Raw genomic sequence first — 18,158 nt, 5'->3', positions numbered from 1 at the left:
AAATGCACAAAGAATAAATGGATGACAGATGAAATCAAAGATCTAATAGAAGAAAGGAGACAGAAGAAAGCAAATCCTATAAGATATAAGTCCTTAGATAAAAAAGTTAAAAGCTTATGTCAAAAAGCCAAAGAAGAATGGTTAAACCAGGAATGTGAGCAATTAGAAAGAATCCCTATTACTGATCCAAAAAGGTTACATCAACAAATCAAGAATATCACTGGTAAAAAGCTCCTCTGTTCTTCAGGTGGATGTTTGAAAGCAAAGGATGGTATCATTATCAAGGAAAAAGATGAGATTATGAACAGATGGACTGAGTATATTCAGGAATTGTTTGAAGACGATCGAGGCGAAAAACCAGAAACTAAGAAGAACATTGAAGGTCCAAATATTTTAAAATCTGAAGTTCGTAATGCAATAAATAAGATGAAGAAAGGAAAGGCAGCAGGTCCTGATGAATTAGTAATGGAACAAATTAACACCCTTGAAGATTATGGAATTGAAAAGCTTACTATTTAATCAATGACATTTATGAGACTGGAATAATACCAGAACAGATGAAAAAAATCAGTATTTATAACTCTTCCTAAGAAACCTGGAGCAATAGAATGTGAACTGCACAGGACCATACATTTAATGAGTCATATCACTAAGATACTTCTAAGAATTTTGATGACAAGAGCTAAAAGTAAAATACAAGCTGAAACAGGTAAAGAACAATGTGGTTTTGTGAAAGGCAAAGGTACAAGAAACGTGATATTGATGTTAAGGATACTATGAGAACAAGCTATTCAAGTGCAAAAAGATTTGTTTATTTGTTTTATCGACTACACAAAAGCATTTGATAAAGTGAAGCACAATAAGTTATTCGAAGTATTACAGGAAACTCTAGATCTAGATTCAAAAGACCTCCACCTAATCAAAACTCTGTACTAGGAACAAACTGCCGCTGTAAGTATAGATGGAGAAGTGAGTCAGGTTACGAAAATCAAGAGAGGCGTTAGACAAGGGTGTAGTTTCTCCCCTATTTGTTTAATGTGTACAGTGAAACAATATTACAAAAAATAAGAGACCTCTTGGGAATCAAAGTTGATGGTGAAAACATCAATAATTTTAGACATGCAGATGACACTGTGTTAATTGCAAGTACGGAAGAAGAACTACGATACCTAATTGATATAGTTGTTGAAGAAAGTGCAAAAATGGGTCTATCTATCAATTGCAAAAAGACAGAATGTATGGTGAAATCCAAAAAGAAGGAGAATCCTATCTGCAGGCTGAGAATAAATGGGAAAGAGATAAAATAAGTACAGAACTTTTGCTACTTAGGAAGCTGGGTGACATCAGATGGCAGGTGCGACATGGACATCAAAAGAAGAATAGTGATGACAAAAGACACCTTTACGAGAATGAAGAGTATACTGACCAATACTAAACTAGGCATGACAACCCGCCTCAGAGCACTGAAATGTTACGTTTATCCAGTTATGTTATATGGCTCAGAATGTTGAACAATATCTAGCAACATGAGGAAATGAATTGAAACAGCAGAGATGTGGTTTTTGAGGAGGGTGCAAAGAATATCATGGACGAAACGAATATCTAATAAGGATGTCATGAGCAGATCAAGCACAAAAAGAGAAATAATGTATGAGATCATGAAAAGGCAACGTGACTTCATTGGACATGTGATTAGGAAAGAGGAGTTAGAATGCACAGTAATTATGGGAAAGATTGAAGGGAAGAAAGCAAGAGGAAGGCAAAGAGAAATGGTGATGGAGACAGCAGCCAGAGAACTGGAAATGAATACCAATGAATTGATCCACTTGACTGGAAACAGGAGTGTGTGGGCCATGGCAGTCAAAGCTCAAACTGGGCACGGCACCTGATGACAATGGTGATGATTTAATTTAACTATTTAATATATATATGCTTACTTTAATTCACAGTTATTTTATCATTATATACTGCATTGTACTGCTGTTACAAAGACACCAAATTTCACGACATATGCCAGTGATTCTGATATATACGGTATATAAAATTTAAATTAAATAAGTTATGCAAAAAGGTAGTGAGGTAGTGCACACTACCATTGACGCAATGCCAATTCAGAAATTTGATGGCAGAGAGGAAGAAACTCTGCCTGAATCGTTGAACCATAATCCCTCTCTCCCTGCCCCCTCCCCACTCTCAGTTCACAATAAGGTCCATATCAGAATCACGTTTATCATCACTCACATATGTCATGAAATTTGATTTTTTTTTGTGGCAGCAGTACAGTGTAATACCCAAAATTATTGCAGTAGCCGAAGACTTTAGCACAGTACTGTAAGTACATGGATACAACTATGAGCTAAACAAGGGCAGAGAGGACTTGCATGGATGAGTTGAGCAAAAAGCCTCGTTTCATACTGTATAATTCAGTAAGTAGATGAGTACTAGAGACAGAGTCAATAAGCAAGGCCAAGATGGAGACACAAAAGACTGTAGATCTATGCCTTCACTCAGCCTTTTTATATTTGCTGTTTCAGTTCCAGTGAAGCATCTTGACCCAATACTTTGACTGTCCATTTCCTTCCTCAGATGCTGCCTGATCTGCTGAGATCCTGCAGTGCTTTGTGTGTTGCGTTCAGGAAGAAATTGGATGAGCCTGAGAGAGCCATGCAGAAGGAGAAGGGGAATGGGATTCTTTTTTCTGAGCTTATAGCTGAGCTGTATGACCTCCCTCAGAGTGAGTGTCACCTCCCTCAGTGTGACAAACGTACAATCCCGTGTAGAGGTAGGGTGAGCCTATTAGAGGAGGGCTCCAACGAAAGCTCCCCTCACCCAACAAATGGAAGAGTCTGCAATCCAGCCACCAGTTTGACTCTAGCTAACACAGAAGCTGAAGGATGTTTAAGAAATGTTAATGAGGCTTGCTTTTCATCAGTTATTCCTGGATGACAGATGGAATTCTAATGAATATTATACTTTAAATGAGAACCACAAACAATTTATGTGCAATTAATCTAAATTACAAGCAATTCTTTGGTTTTGCTAAACAAATCTTGTTTAGTAAAAAAATGTTAAACAAAAAAAAAGTGAACGCTTTGGCAATAGCAATTTTTTTCTGCATCTGAGAAATATTCTGTAGTTTATGGTGAGCACTCTGTGCTTTTCAGAACCTCTCTATATTTCTGTATGAAAGTGTTAGGAAAGACTTTACATTTTGAGGATATAATAATATTTCTTTCTCAGTCTCTCTCTCTCACACACACACACATATCCTGCGCACATATGTATAGCTAGTGAGCCTAAGACATGCAAAGTACTGCAGTAATCTTATGTATAGTACACTATGTAATGTATTGTACTGCTGCCACAAAACAACTAATTTTCATGGCATTAATGCCCTGTTCATGCATGTCTATGGCAATAAACTTGAACCTGAACTTTTCCATCATGAAAGTAAACTAAATGGCACAAGGTAAAGAACAGAGGCAACTGGCATGCTGGGGCATGTAATGGTTAGTACAACGCTTTACGGTACAGGCAACCTGGGTTCAATTCCCGCCGCTGCCTGTAAGGAGTTGGGACGTTCTCCACGTGACCATGTGGGTTTCCTCTGGTGCTCTGGTTTGGTAGGTTGGTGGGTTAATTAGTCATTGTAAATTGTCCTGTGATTAGGCTAAAGTTAAATCGAGGGTTGCTGGATGGAGACGCTCGAAGTGCCAGAAGGGCCTATTCAATGGTGTATCTCAATAAATAAATCTAAAAATTAAATAAATCAACCATGATTGAATGGTGAAGCAAACCCTATGGCTTTTTGGTATTATTGGTCTCCTTGTATTTGCTGTTGGACTTCACTACCCCCAAGTTGTCTAGCCCTATCCCACAGGCAGGTCCACCCCAGCATGTGAACAGTCTCTTTGATATTCACCCATCTGTTCAGCCCTTTGATCACCCTACACCTTCCTTGAACAATGGTATCGCCTCTGCCTCGGGTCCCTTTAGGTATCTGCTGAAATTCAGGTGAACATGGGAGAGAAGGGTTAGGTTGACGTCAGAGTAGGTTGAAAGGTTGGCACATCATCATGCGTTGAAAGACCTGTACCATGTTGTAATTGCTTCAGATGCAATCATGAGGCTGAAAATGTTTTTTTCACACAGTGGGTCTTGTTCTGGAAATCTGCAATAAGACTACTGAATGGTGCCCTAGTACAAAAAGGTGGACTCTTCACCTCACCATCTACCTTGTTATGGACTTTCACCATATTGTCTCCCTGCTCTGTACTTTCTGTTATTGCTTTTCCCTTCCACTACTTCAATGCACTGTTGTACGAGGGATGACTGATAAGTTTGTGGCCTAAGATAGAAGGAGTCAATTTTAGAAAACCGAGCACATTTATTTTTCAACATAGGCCCCTCCTACATGTACACATTTAGTCCAGCGGTCGTGGAGCATACATAGAAACATAGAAACATAGAAAATAGGTGCAGGAGTAGGCCATTCGGCCCTTCGAGCCTGCACCGCCATTTATTATGATCATGGCTGATCATCCAACTCAGAACCCCGCCCCAGCCTTCCCTCCATACCCCCTGACCCTCATAGCCACAACGGCCATATCTAACTCCCTCTTAAGTATAGCCAATGAACTGGCCTCAACTGTTTTCTGTGGCAGAGAATTCCACAGATTCACCACTCTCTGTGTGAAGTAGTTTTTCCTAATCTCGGTCCTAAAAGGCTTCCCCTCTATCCTCAAACTGTGGCCCCTCGTTCTGGACTTCCCCAACAACGGGAACAATCTTCCTGCATCTAGCCTGTCCAATCCCTTTAGGATCTTATACGTTTCAATCAGATCCCCGTCAATCTTCTAAATTCCAATGAGTACAAGCCCAGTTCATCCAGTCTTTCAACATATGAAAGTCCTGCCATCCCAGGAATCAATCTGGTGAACCTTCTTTGTACTCCCTCTATGGCAAGGATGTCTTTCCTCAGATTAGGGGACCAAAACTGCACACAATACTCCAGGTGTGGTCTCACCAAGGCCTTGTACAACTGCAGTAGTACCTCCCTGCTCCTGTACTCGAATCCTCTCGCTATAAATGCCAGCATACCATTCGCCTTTTTCACCGCCTGCTGTACCTGCATGCCCACTTTCAATGACTGGTGTATAATGACACCCAGGTCTCGTTGCACCTCCCCTTTTCCTAATCAGCCACCATTCAGATAATAATCTGTTTTCCTATTTTTGCCACCAAAGTGGATAACTTCACATTTATCCACATTAAATTGCATCTGCCACGAATTTGCCCACTCACCCAACCTATCCAAGTCACCCTGCATCCTCTTAGCATCCTCCTCACAGCTAACACTGCCACCCAGCTTTGTGTCATCCGCAAACTTGGAGATGCTGCATTTAATTCCCTCATCCAAGTCATTAATATATATTGTAAACAACTGGGGTCCCAGCACTGAGCCTTGCGGTACCCCAGTAGTCACCGCCTGCCATTCTGAAAAGGTCCCGTTTATTCCCACTCTTTGCTTCCTGTCTGCTAACCAACTCTCCACCCACACCAATATCTTACCCCCAATACCGTGCGCTTTAAGTTTGCACACTAATCTCCTGTGTGGGACCTTGTCAAAAGCCTTCTGAAAATCCAAATATACCACATCCACTGGTTCTCCCCTATCCACTCTACTAGTTACATCCTCAAAAAATTCTATGAGATTCGTCAGACATGATTTTCCTTTCACAAATCCATGCTGACTTTGTCCGATCATTTCACCACTTTCCAAATGTGCTGTTATCACATCCTTGATAACTGACTCCAGCAGTTTCCCCACCACCGACGTTAGGCTAACCGGTCTATAATTCCCCGGGTTCTCTCTCCCTCCTTTTTTAAAAAGTGGAGTCACATTAGCCACCCTCCAATCCTCAGGAACTAGTCCAGAATCTAACGAGTTTTGAAAAATTATCACTAATGCATCCACTATTTCTTGGGCTACTTCCTTAAGCACCCTGGGATGCAGACCATCTGGCCCTGGGGATTTATCTGCCTTCAATCCCTTCAATTTACCTAACACCACTTCCCTACTAACATGTATTTCGCTCAGTTCCTCCATCTCACTGAACCCTCTGTCCCCTACTATTTCTGGAAGATTATTTATGTCCTCCCTAGTGAAGACAGAACCAAAGTAATTATTCAATTGGTCTGCCATGTCCTTGCTCCCCATAATCAATTCACCTGTTTCTGTCTGCAGGGGACCTACATTTGTCTTTACCAGTCTTTTCCTTTTTACATATCTATAAAAGCTTTTACAGTCCGTTTTTATGTTCCCTGCCAGTTTTCTCCCATAATCTTTTTTCCCCTTCCTAATTAAGCCCTTTGTCCTCCTCTGCTGAACTCTGAATTTCTCCCAGTCCTCAGGTGAGCCACTTTCTCTGGCTAATTTGTATGCTTCTTCTTTGGAATTGATACTATCCCTAATTTCTCTTGTCAGCCACGGGTGCACTACCTTCCTTGATTTATTCTTTTGCCAAACTGGGATGAACAATTGTTGTAGTTCATCCATGCAACCTTTAAATGCTTGCCATTGCATATCCACCGTCAATCCTTTAAGTGTCATTTGCCAGTCTATCTTAGCTAATTCACGTCTCATACCTTCAAAGTTACCCCTCTTTAAGTTCAGAACCTTTGTTTCTGAATTAACTATGTCACTCTCCATCTTAATGAAGAATTCCACCATATTATGGTCACTCTTACCCAAGGGGCCTCTCACGACAAGATTGCTAATTAACCCTTCTTCATTGCTCAAAACCCAGTCCAGAATAGCCTGCTCTCTAGGTGGTTCCTCGACATGTTGGTTCAAAAAACCATCCCGCATACATTCCAAGAAATCCTCTTCCTCAGCACCTTTACCAATGTGGTTCACCCAATCTACATGTAGATTGAAGTCACCCATTATAACTGCTGTTCCTTTATTGCACACATTTCTAATTTCCTGTTTAATACCATCTCCGACCTCACTACTACTGTTAGGTGGCCTGTACACAACTCCCACCAGCGTCTTCTGCCCCTTAGTGTTACGCAGCTCTACCCATATCGATTCCACATCTTCCCGGCTTATGTCCTTCCTTTCTATTGCGTTAATCACTTCTTTAACCAGCAACGCCACCCCACCTCCCCTTCCTTCATGTCTATCCCTCCTGAATATTGAATATCCCTGAACGTTGAGCTCCCATCCCTGGTCACCCTGGAGCCATGTCTCTGTGATCCCAACTATATCATATTCATTAATAACAATCTGCACTTTCAATTCATCCACCTTATTACGAATGCTCCTTGCATTGAAACACAAAGCCTTCAGACGCTCTTTTACAACTCTCTTAGCCCTTATACGGATCCCTTCTTTGTAGAAGTGGTCCACAGCAATGGTGATTGATAAGTTCGTGGCCTTAGGTAGAAGGAGATGAGTTATACAGCTCTCATTACATGTGCATGCAGTTCAACACTTTGAGGGAAAATGCAGAAAGTTTGAAGTTAATAACTCATCTCTTTCCACCTTAGGCCACAAACTTATCAATCATCCCTGCTGTGGACCACTGCTGGAGGTCCAAGACGCCGAGTTCTACAAAGAAGGGATCCGTATGCTCCACGACCGTTGGACTAAGAGTGTACATGCAGGAAAAATAAATGTGCTAGGTTTTCTAAAATTGACTCCTTCTACCTTAGGCTGCAAACTTATCAATCACCCCTCGTAATGAAATAATCTGTCTGGATGGCATGCAAAACAAAGATTGCCACTGTACTTTGGTATATGTGACAATAATAAACTATTTTGATTTACCAACTTATATCTAGCAGTATTTCAATGGATCGAAAGGATTCCATCTGATTCTGACATTGTTATCATTAAGGTCAGTATTAGTGCCCCAATATCCAGAGTGGTGCATGAATTCACATCTTACATCTGTAAACATCCTTTACATTAAGAATATGCAAAACGTTGTGTTAATACATGAGAAAGTTCAGAGTTCAAAGTAAATTTATTATCAAAATATGTAGAGTAAATGTCACCATATACAACCCTGAGATTCGTTTTCTTGCGGGCATTCACAGTAAATGCAAAGATACACAATAGAATCAATGTAATACTGCTCACAAGATGGACAAACACCAATGTGTGCCGAAGACAGCAAAGGGCGTGCAAGTACAAAAAGAAAATGTAATAATAGTGAATAAGTAAGCAATAAGTATTGAGAACATTAGTTGAAAATTCCTTGAAAGTGAGTCAATTGGTTGTGGAATCAACACTGAGGTGAGTGAATTTGAGTGAAGTTATCCCTCTGGTTCAGGAGCTTGATGGTTGAGGGTAATAACTATTCCTGAACCTGATGATGTGGATCCTAAGGCTCCTGTACCTCCTTCCAGATGGCAGCAGCAAGAAGAGAGGATGACCTGAATAGTGGGGGTCCTTGGTGGATGCTGCATTCCTGTGACAGCACTCCCTGCAGATGTGCTCAATGGTGGAGAATGCTTTACCCATGTTAGACTGGGCTATGTCAAATCCTTTTGTGGGCTCTTCCGTTCAAGGGTGTTTCCATACCAAGACGTGACACAACCAGTCAATATACTCTCCACCACACATCTATGGAAGTTTTAGATGACATGTCAAATCTTCACAAAGTACTAAGAAAGGAGAGGTGCTGCTGCGCTTTCTTCAAATGGTAATTACATACTGGACCCAGGAAAGATCATCTGAAATAATATCACTAAGGAATTTAAAGTTGCTGACTCTCTCTACCCCTGATCCTCCGACGAGAACTGGTTCATAGACCTCCAGTTTCCTCCTGAATTCAATAATCAGCTCCTTGGTCTTGATGAGAGGTTGTTGCTGTGGCACCACCCAGCCAGGTTTTCAGTCTCGCTCCTATAGGCTGACTCATCATTACCATTGATTCAGCCTATGACAGTGGTGTGTCAGCAAACTTAAATATGGCATTGGAGCTGTGCTTAGCCTCACAGTTATAAGTGTAAAGCGAGTACAGCAGAGGGCAAAGCACAGAGCTTTGTGATGCACCTGGGGTTTTGGAGATTATGGAGATGTTGTTGACAATCTGAACTGACTAGAGGCTGCAAGTACGGAAATTGAAGATCCAGTTGCACAAGGACCTAGGTGGACAAGGTACTATTGAGGCTTGGTCTTGGAGCACATTAATTTGTTCTGAGGGGGTGATATTATTGAATGCAAGGCTGTAGTTGATAAAGAGTGTCCTGATGTATGCATCTTCACTGTCCAGATGTTCCAGGTTGAGTGAAGGGGCAATGAAATGCCATCTGCTCTTTACCTGTTGTGACAGTAGGCAAATTGGAGAGGGTCCAAGTTGCTTCTCAGGCAGGAGTTGATATGTTTCATCACCAACCCCTGAAAGCACATTATCACAGTGAATGTAAGTGCTACTGGACAATAGTGAGTATTGTGGAATCTGAAATCAGAATCCTGAAGAGAAAGCAGAAATCCTCTTCAAAGTAACAATATCTTTAGCATTATCTCTATAAAATATGAAAGAGTCAATAGGGAGTGGTATCAATCAGATAATTCTTTCTACAGACTCAAGTAGTGTGAACTTGTTCAGAATCAGAATCAGGTTTGATATCACCAGCAGGTGTCGTGAAATACGTTATCTTAGCGACCGCAGTACAATGCAGTACATGATAAATATAGTAAAAAATATAAGTAAATAAGTCAATTACAATAAGCATATATATACATAAAATACTTAAATTTAAAATAGTGCAAATACAGAAATAATAAAGTGAGGTCGTATTCATGGCTTCAAAGGACATTTAGATATTGGATGGCAGCGGGGAAGAAGCTGTTCCTGAGTTGTTGAGTGTGTGCCTTCAGGCTTCTGTACCTCCTTCCTGATGGTAACAATGAGAAGTGGGCATGCCCTGGTTGGTGGGGGTCCTGAAAGATCATTGCCACCTTTCCGAGGCATTGCTCCTTGAAGATGTCCTGGATACTACAAAGGCTAGTATCCATGATGGAGCTGAATAATTTTATAATTTTCTTTCATATGTTTCTTACTTCTGTAACATTCTTTTCACTTGCAATCAAAGAAACAAACAAGACAGGTGAGAATTAATTGACTGTGCCTGCTACTGGGTGAACAGATAAATCTTTCTTTTTTAATATTTTTATTGATTTCTTACATAAAAGAATACAGAGTACAGTAGGATATATAATATACATCAATTACAATATATTGTAATCACAAATATAGTCTCACTACTCCATATCTGTATACATTAAGATTAAGCATAATATTGAAAAGAGATAATTTTATTATACAAGAAAAATCTAAACCCACTACCAGAAAAAAAACAGTTGTTTGGTTAAAAAGAAGGAAAAAATCCTTATCATATAATAAAACATACTGTTAACCAACATCTGTGCTTAATAGCAAATCAAAGATTTTGAAAATAATTCAAAAAGGTCCCCACCATGTTAAAAAATCCTGTCTAGGTTCAGAAATTGTACAGCGAATCTTCTCTAAATTTAAGCATGACATAACATAATTTAATCAATGAGTATGAGTGGACAGGGTTGCATCCTTCCACTTAAGCAACAATGCCCTCCTAGCTATAAGAGAAATAAAGGCCAAAATATGCAAATCACGTGACTCCAAAATAATATAATTTCCTCCAACAATACCCAATAAGGCAGTCAAAGGATTAGGTTTAAAATTTACTTTAAAAAGCACCAAAAAAGTTTGGAATACTTCCTTCCAATATTTTTCGAGACTCGGACAAGTCGAAAACATGAATTTGTGAAGCTTCTCCATTGTTACACCTATCACAATAGGGAGATATATCCGAATAAAAACGAGAGAGCTTATCTTTAGTCATGTGGGCCCTATGAAACACTTTAAATTGTAGAAGGGAATTATGGGCACCTAACTATGAGGTATTAACCAATTTAAAAATTTCATTCCAAGTATCCTCAGAAATTGGAATCTGTAAATCCTGTTCCCAGAGATGTTTAATTTTGTCTAAAGGAATATTTCTCATTCCCAGCAACAGACCATAAATATTAGATATAGATCCATTATGGAAGGGTTTCAAATTAAAAATTGTATCAAGTAAATTCTTATCTGAACTTTTAGGAAATGTATGTACTTGAAAATGCAGTAAGTCTCTAATTTGTAAATATCGAAAAAAGTGAGTTTGGGGTAGGCTATACTTAGCAGACAATTATTTAAATGAAGAGAGATTATCTCCAACAAGCAAGTCCTGAAAACATTTAATACCCAATCTATTCCACTCTTTAAAAACTACATCAGTCATAGAACTTTTAAAAAAATAGTTAGAAAAACTGGGACTTGAAAGTGAAAAACTCAATAAACCAAAATACTTTCTAAATTGTACCCAAATCCTCAAGGTGTGTTTAACTACAAAATTAACAATTAAATTGCTTAAAGATAAAGGAATTGAGGATCCAAGAAGAGAAATGATAGAAAATTTATTAACAGAATTAGCTTCTAAAGAAACCCAAACCAGACAGACCTCTCGATTAATATAACCAAAACGTAAGATTCCGTATATTGACTGCCCAGTAATAAAACCTAAAATTGGGTAAGGCTAAACCTCCATTATTTTTAGCTTTTTGAAGATGAACTTTATTTAATCGAGAAATTTTATTTTCCTGTATATAAGAAGATATAATAGAATCCAGAGAATCAAAAAAGGATTTAGGAATAAAAACAGGTACGGCCTGAAATAAATATAAACTTTAGTCAAAATATTCATTTTATTAGAATTAATTCGGCCAATCAACTATAAAGAGAGGGGTGACCAATTTGATAGTGCCTCCTTAACATAATTCAGAAGTGTAGAAAAATTTTCTTTAAAAAGGAATTTATAATTCCTAGTAATTGTTAAGCACAAATAAGTAAATTGATTTCTTACAATTTTAAAAGAAAGGTTAGTATTAATTAATACAAAATCATTCAAAGGGAAAAGTTCACTCTTATGAAAGTTAAGTTTATATCCTGAAAACTAACTAAAGCAGAAGAGTAAAGAAAATACGGAAGGTAAAGAAGACTCCACATTAGAAATACAGAGCAAAAGATCATCAGCATAAAGTGACACATTGTGAGTAATACCCCTCCTTAAAATACCAGTGATATCATTAGATTCCTGGAAAACAATAGCTAAAGGTTCTAAGACCAAATCAAAAAGCAAAGGACTCAAAGGACAACCTTGTAGTTTAAATGGTTTAGAATTCTGAGAGTTAGTAAGAACCTGAGCAGAGGGAAATAAATAAAATAATTTAATCCATTGAACAAAATTGGGCCCAAAGTTAAATTTTCCTAAAGGTTTAAATAAATAATTCCATTCGACCGGAACAAAGGCTTTCTCAGCATCTAAGGATATCACACATTCCGATATCTCTTTTGAAGGAGAATAAATGAACATTCAATAAACGACGAATATTAAAGTGGGAGTATCATTTTTTGATAAATCCAGTCTGATCATCAGAAATAATAGATGGCAAAAGATTTTCAGTCCTACGAGCCAAGAGTTTAGATAAAATTTTAGTATCAACATTAAGTAAGGAAATTGGTCTATAAGAAGAACATTCAGTTGGATCCTTATTCTTTTTAAGAATAAGCGAAATAGAGGCTTCATAAAAAGATTGTGGCAACCTACCTAATTTAAAAGAGTCCGAAAGGACTGAATACAAGTGAGGTATAAGCAAAGAGGAAAAAGCCTTATAAAACTCTCCAGAAAATCCATCAAGACACGAAGCCTTCCCTGAGTGCAAAGAGTGAACAACCTCGGCAATTTCCTCATAAGAAATGGGTTGATCCAGCAATTTTCGACTATCATCAGAAAATGTAGGAAAGTTTAATCGATCTAAGAAATTATTCATTACAATATTATCTTTAGGCAGATCAGAACTTAGATAAATCTAACAACCTGAGCAGAATCTCTTCCTCTCCATCAATGAATTTAAACACCACCTTACCACCTTGCAGCCAAGACGTCAAATCATTGCACCAGAAACATATCAAGTTTCTCTAAACATGAAGTCAAGGTTTTCATGTTGACCCTGATAGTCTGTTTGCTAATAATTTGACTGCACAATAAATCAACTAAAAAAATATCCTCTCCTCTGAGATTAAAAAAAATACCTTGGCATTCAGAGGTTGTCAGGATCCATGCTATTCTGAGTATTATTTATTGTGACTGCTTTTGCAAACTCTCTTCAATTAACTTCAATCAACCATAAAAATGGGTCTTGTCTCTTGTACAAGATCACTGCATGATTCAGCACTTGTTTCTTCAGTTCCCAATATATTCTTACTTCATAAAATCAATTCAACCCAAGCTTCCAATTATAATCACCCATCCTAATCTTCATCATCTTTAATATTGCTGTTGAACTTTGACCCTGCCTCACTGGTGAAGGCAGAGAAAGTCAGCGAGAACATTGCGCTCCCTGGAAAATGGCAAGGCTTATTCAATATCCAATTATTTAAGAAACTAGCCAGAATGCAGCTCAGAGGGTGTGATCATTTGATAATGGACTCTGTTCTGCTTTTTAAACCCAGGCATACCATAACACATAGGAGAAGAATTAGGCCATTCATCCCATCAAGATTATGGCTGATTTATTATCCCTCTCAACACCATTCTCCTCATAATCTTTAATGACCTGACTAATCAAAAACCTATCAACCTCTGCTTTAAATATACTTAAAGACATGGCCTCTACCAGCATCTGGGGCATTGAATTCCACAGATTCAGCACCTTCTGGCTAAAGAAATTTCTCTTCATCTCTGTTCTAAAGGGACGTCCATCTATTCTGAGACTCTGATCCTAAACTGCTCCACCACGTCCTCCGCACACCCACTCTATCTAGGCTTTTCAATATGCGATAGAATTTCAATGAGATCTCTTTTTCTTTTAAACTCTAATGAATACATGCCCAGAGGCATCAAACACTTATTATACGTTAACCCTTTCAATCCTGGAATCATTCCCATAAAGGAATTTCTGCTTCTAATCAGATTTCCTTCTTATTATCATCATTGCAGTGAGAGTAGATTTCTAAGTCATTAAACTTTTTCAACAAACTGCCTCAGACGGCAGTCTCATTCAGTCTTATTCAAACATATTTCAGAGCAGAAACAATAATAAAGTTTATTCAAACTTCAAACAGTGGAACCATATTCGAAATGAGTCATACTGTACTGTCAAAGTGTTTTCAGACCCTTGTAAATGGGAATATAGGGTTCTGGGCACTGAAAAGAATTTGAAGTACTTGAGCTGAGTAAATGTACCATTGCAAATACACATCCAAGCAAAACAAACACAAGTGCATATTTTCAGGAGCTGTAAGTGATGGTGAGTGGTGTGTAACACAATGGATAGCTTTTTAAAATATTTAATGTGTTTTCAAGATTCAAGGTTCGAGATTGTTTATTGTCATTCTTCAGTACACGAGTGAAAAGGCGAACAAAATAATTGTTACTCTGGATCTGAAACATAATTTTGAAAACTCAATAAGGATAAAGAACACTATAAAAAACCAAAACAACATTAAAGCAATCCTATAAAACACAATGTTATATACATAGACTGGTTGTATATACAGTACTGTGCAAAAGTTTTATAGATATATATTTATACATATATATATATATATATACACACACACACACACACACACACACACACACACGCACGCACACACACATATATATATACATATACAGCTAGAATGCCTAAGGGTTTTGCACAATACTTTATTTGTCAATGTGGACAATGTGGATCTGACAGCAAGTTTGCAAATCTGGGGGGAGCAAAGTATGCTCAGAACAGTGAGAGTAGAGCTCCACGGGAGGGTTGTAGACAGGTGACAGAGAAGAAGTGCCAGGGACGGGGTGGTGGGGGAGTCGGGCATGGGGCCAGACACTCCCAACCCTGAGGCACCAGGCAAGGTAATTTGATTCCTAACAATTGGTTTATTGATCATTACAGAATGTGTCTCTGGTGCTTCCCACTCCCTCCCCTCTCCCTTCCCCTTTTCCCAGCCATGATTCCCCTCTCCTTGCTCCCTTCTCAATCTCAGTCCACAGTAGAAACACATATCAGAATCAAGTTTATCATCACTCACATATGTCATGAAATTTTGCAGCAGTAGTACAGTGCAATACCTGAAAATTACTACCGTACCGTGCAAACTTCTCAGGCACCCCAGCGATAAATATGTGCAAAGACTTTTGCACAGTCCTGTATCCAAAGTGACGTTAGGTGATGTATATATAGTGGCGGTGGTGTGGGTGAATGGTGAAGCTGATGATCAGTCTGACAGCTTGTGGGAAGTAACTGTTTTTGAGTCTGGTGGTCCTGGCATGGATGCTACATAGCCTCTTCCCTGATGGGAGCAGTCCATAAGAAGGATGGGTGGGATCCTTCATGATATTGCTGGCCTTCTAAACCACAGAGTCAACCTGCGTAGCATGGACTCGACTCCAAAATCCCTCGGCCTAGAGTCTTGCCATTAATGCATTATTCTGCCATCATACTTGACCTACCAAAATGAACCACCTCACACTTATAGGTATGGGTATAGGTATAGATATAGGTATAATCAATAAAATATATATAGTTTCTCTCTCTGCTGCCTGTTACACTGCTTACCTTTAGGGTAGCATTGAAGATCCTCCATATCTGGGGGTGTCCAGGGCTTTCTTCATTGTATCAGTAGCTCAGTTTTCACTACTGTCACTCATGCAAGTTCCAGCTGGAGACTCAGGAATAGCATCATACTCAGATGTAGAAGGATTCTTCATTGCTGTTTCCGTAACTGTTTTGTTTTGCCATTAGGGTTGTAACCCTGTGTCAAACCCCCAAACCTGGAGGACGGGTAGACCACTTCTAGTCTGGCCTCCGCCCTTTAACCTGTTTGGCATGGGGTGACCCTTCCAAGGGCCAAAGCATAAAGCCCTGACTCCAGGCAACATAATTCTCTTGGTTGTTGAGGCACACAAGTCTCCACACCAGAACAAGATTGTGGTTCTCTTGAAGGATATGTAACTCGACGTCCTTCCTGTAGTGAGGTGACCAGAATCAAACACAGTACTCCAAGTGGGGTCTGACCAGGGTTTAAGAGCCGAGAGGTAATGTTGCAGCTATATAAAACCCTGGTCAGACCCCACTTGGAGTACTGTGCTCAATTCTGGTCGCCTCACTACAGGAAGGATGTGGAAATCCATAGCAAGGGTGCAGAGGAGATTTACAAGGACGTTGCCTGGATTGGGGAGCATGCTTTATGAGAATAGGTTAAGTGAACTCAGCTTTTTCTCCTTGGAGCGACGGAGGATGAGAGGTGACCTGACAGAGGCGTATAAGATGATGAGAGGCAGTGATCGTGTGGATAGTCAGGGCTGAAATAGCTAGCACGAGAGGGCACAGTTTTAAGGTGCTTGGAAGTAAGTACAGAGGAGATGTCAGGGGTAAGTCTTTTACACAGAGAGTGATAAGTGCGTGGAACGGGCTGCCGGTGGCGGTTGAGGCGTAAACGATAGGGTCTTTTAAGAGACTCCTGAATGGATACACTGAGCTTAGAAAAATAGAGGACTATGGGTAAGCCTTGGTAGTTCTAAGGCAAGGACATGTTTGGCACAGCTTTGTGGGCCCAAGGTCCTGTATTGTGCTGTAGGTTTTCTAGTTTCTATGTTTCTATGTTTCATACACAGACCAGAGGAAACAAAATTTCACTGCTAACAATTAATCTATAAAGTCGCGAGATTCAAGTGGCGGGAAACCTGCAGAAAACTACGAAGCTTCTAGAAAAATATAGATGCAATTGGAAAATTCACTGAACCATTATATTGCATATGGATGATTATATAAAAGGAGTACAAGCAAGCATTGCAAAGTTAAACTGCAAGAAACGTGCAAGAAAAATAGCAATTATGCACAGTAATCGGGGTGACAGGGTGGAGATACGTCTCTATCAAAGGAGGTGTAAGGTGCTCTTTCCCTCTGCTAGACTGCAAGTCATCCTTGGGCAAGGTGTAGCACCTGTGTAGCAGCCACCCCCACCCTGCCTCTGATCATGTGAAGTCATTGGAGCAGGTGGTGGATTGTCGTAGTATTACTGGTGCATATCACAAATCCTGGTGATGCCAGGCAGACAATCTCTGAAGAGTATTGATGCTAGTTGGGGTCACCCGTCTTGTAAAGAAAGCAATGGCAGATGATCATGACCATGATCGCCCACGTCATACGACACGTTGCATAATGAACAAATAAGCACCGTAATCCAACAAGTACAACAAGAACAAAATGTCTTTTATCACTTTGTTACTTCCCCCAAACTTTATCCCCCTGTGTGATGGTTACGCTGTATTTAAAATGCTGTAATCAAGAGACCAAAGTCACTGATGTAAATTCAAATCTCTTTGAAATTATGAGAATGCACATCCTTTTGTAATAAACCATTCAGGTTTATGCCTGCAGTACCGAAGTGTTGACGTTTGGTTCCTGAATTAATAAATCTGCAATGTAGTTGTAAGTCAACGCGTTGTCAGTTTACATGGTTGGTGCTTTGTTGAATTAAGTTCTTACTGTCAACATAATATTGTGTTTTCTGTTAAAACTTCAACAATCCATCGTGTTTGAATACTCAAGCTGATGGCTGAGCATTTTTTTGCGTAGAGAGAAATACACAAATACATTCTGCTTTTCTTTCCCTTTCTCCAGAAATCACCCTCCTACATCTCTGGCTTTAACTCATTCTTGGATCATGCTTTTCCTCCTAGTGTACCACCCAAGTGAATACACCCCTTGTGCTTAACCCTAGAAAGAGAGGTTCAGTATTTTGTGGCCACGGGAAGCTCGTTGCCTGCTGAATGATGGAATCTTTCCTCATCTCAGTCCAAAATGCCTAACCCCTTCCTTACAACATTTCCTGTCTGAGGAAAGTGGCTCTTAGCATTCACTCTGACAAGTCATCTCAGACTTCTAAACTTTTAATAAGATAGCTGCTCTTCTAAATGATGGAGAATGTAAGATTAATCTGATTAATCTCTCCTCAAATCTGTTAGCACAGGAATTAATTTAGTGAGGTTTGCTAGACTTCCAGTAAGAC

This window comes from Mobula birostris, chromosome 15 (assembly GCF_030028105.1).
Source record: "Mobula birostris isolate sMobBir1 chromosome 15, sMobBir1.hap1, whole genome shotgun sequence".
NCBI lineage: Eukaryota > Metazoa > Chordata > Chondrichthyes > Myliobatiformes > Myliobatidae > Mobula > Mobula birostris.
This window is presented reverse-complemented; position numbering follows the sequence as displayed.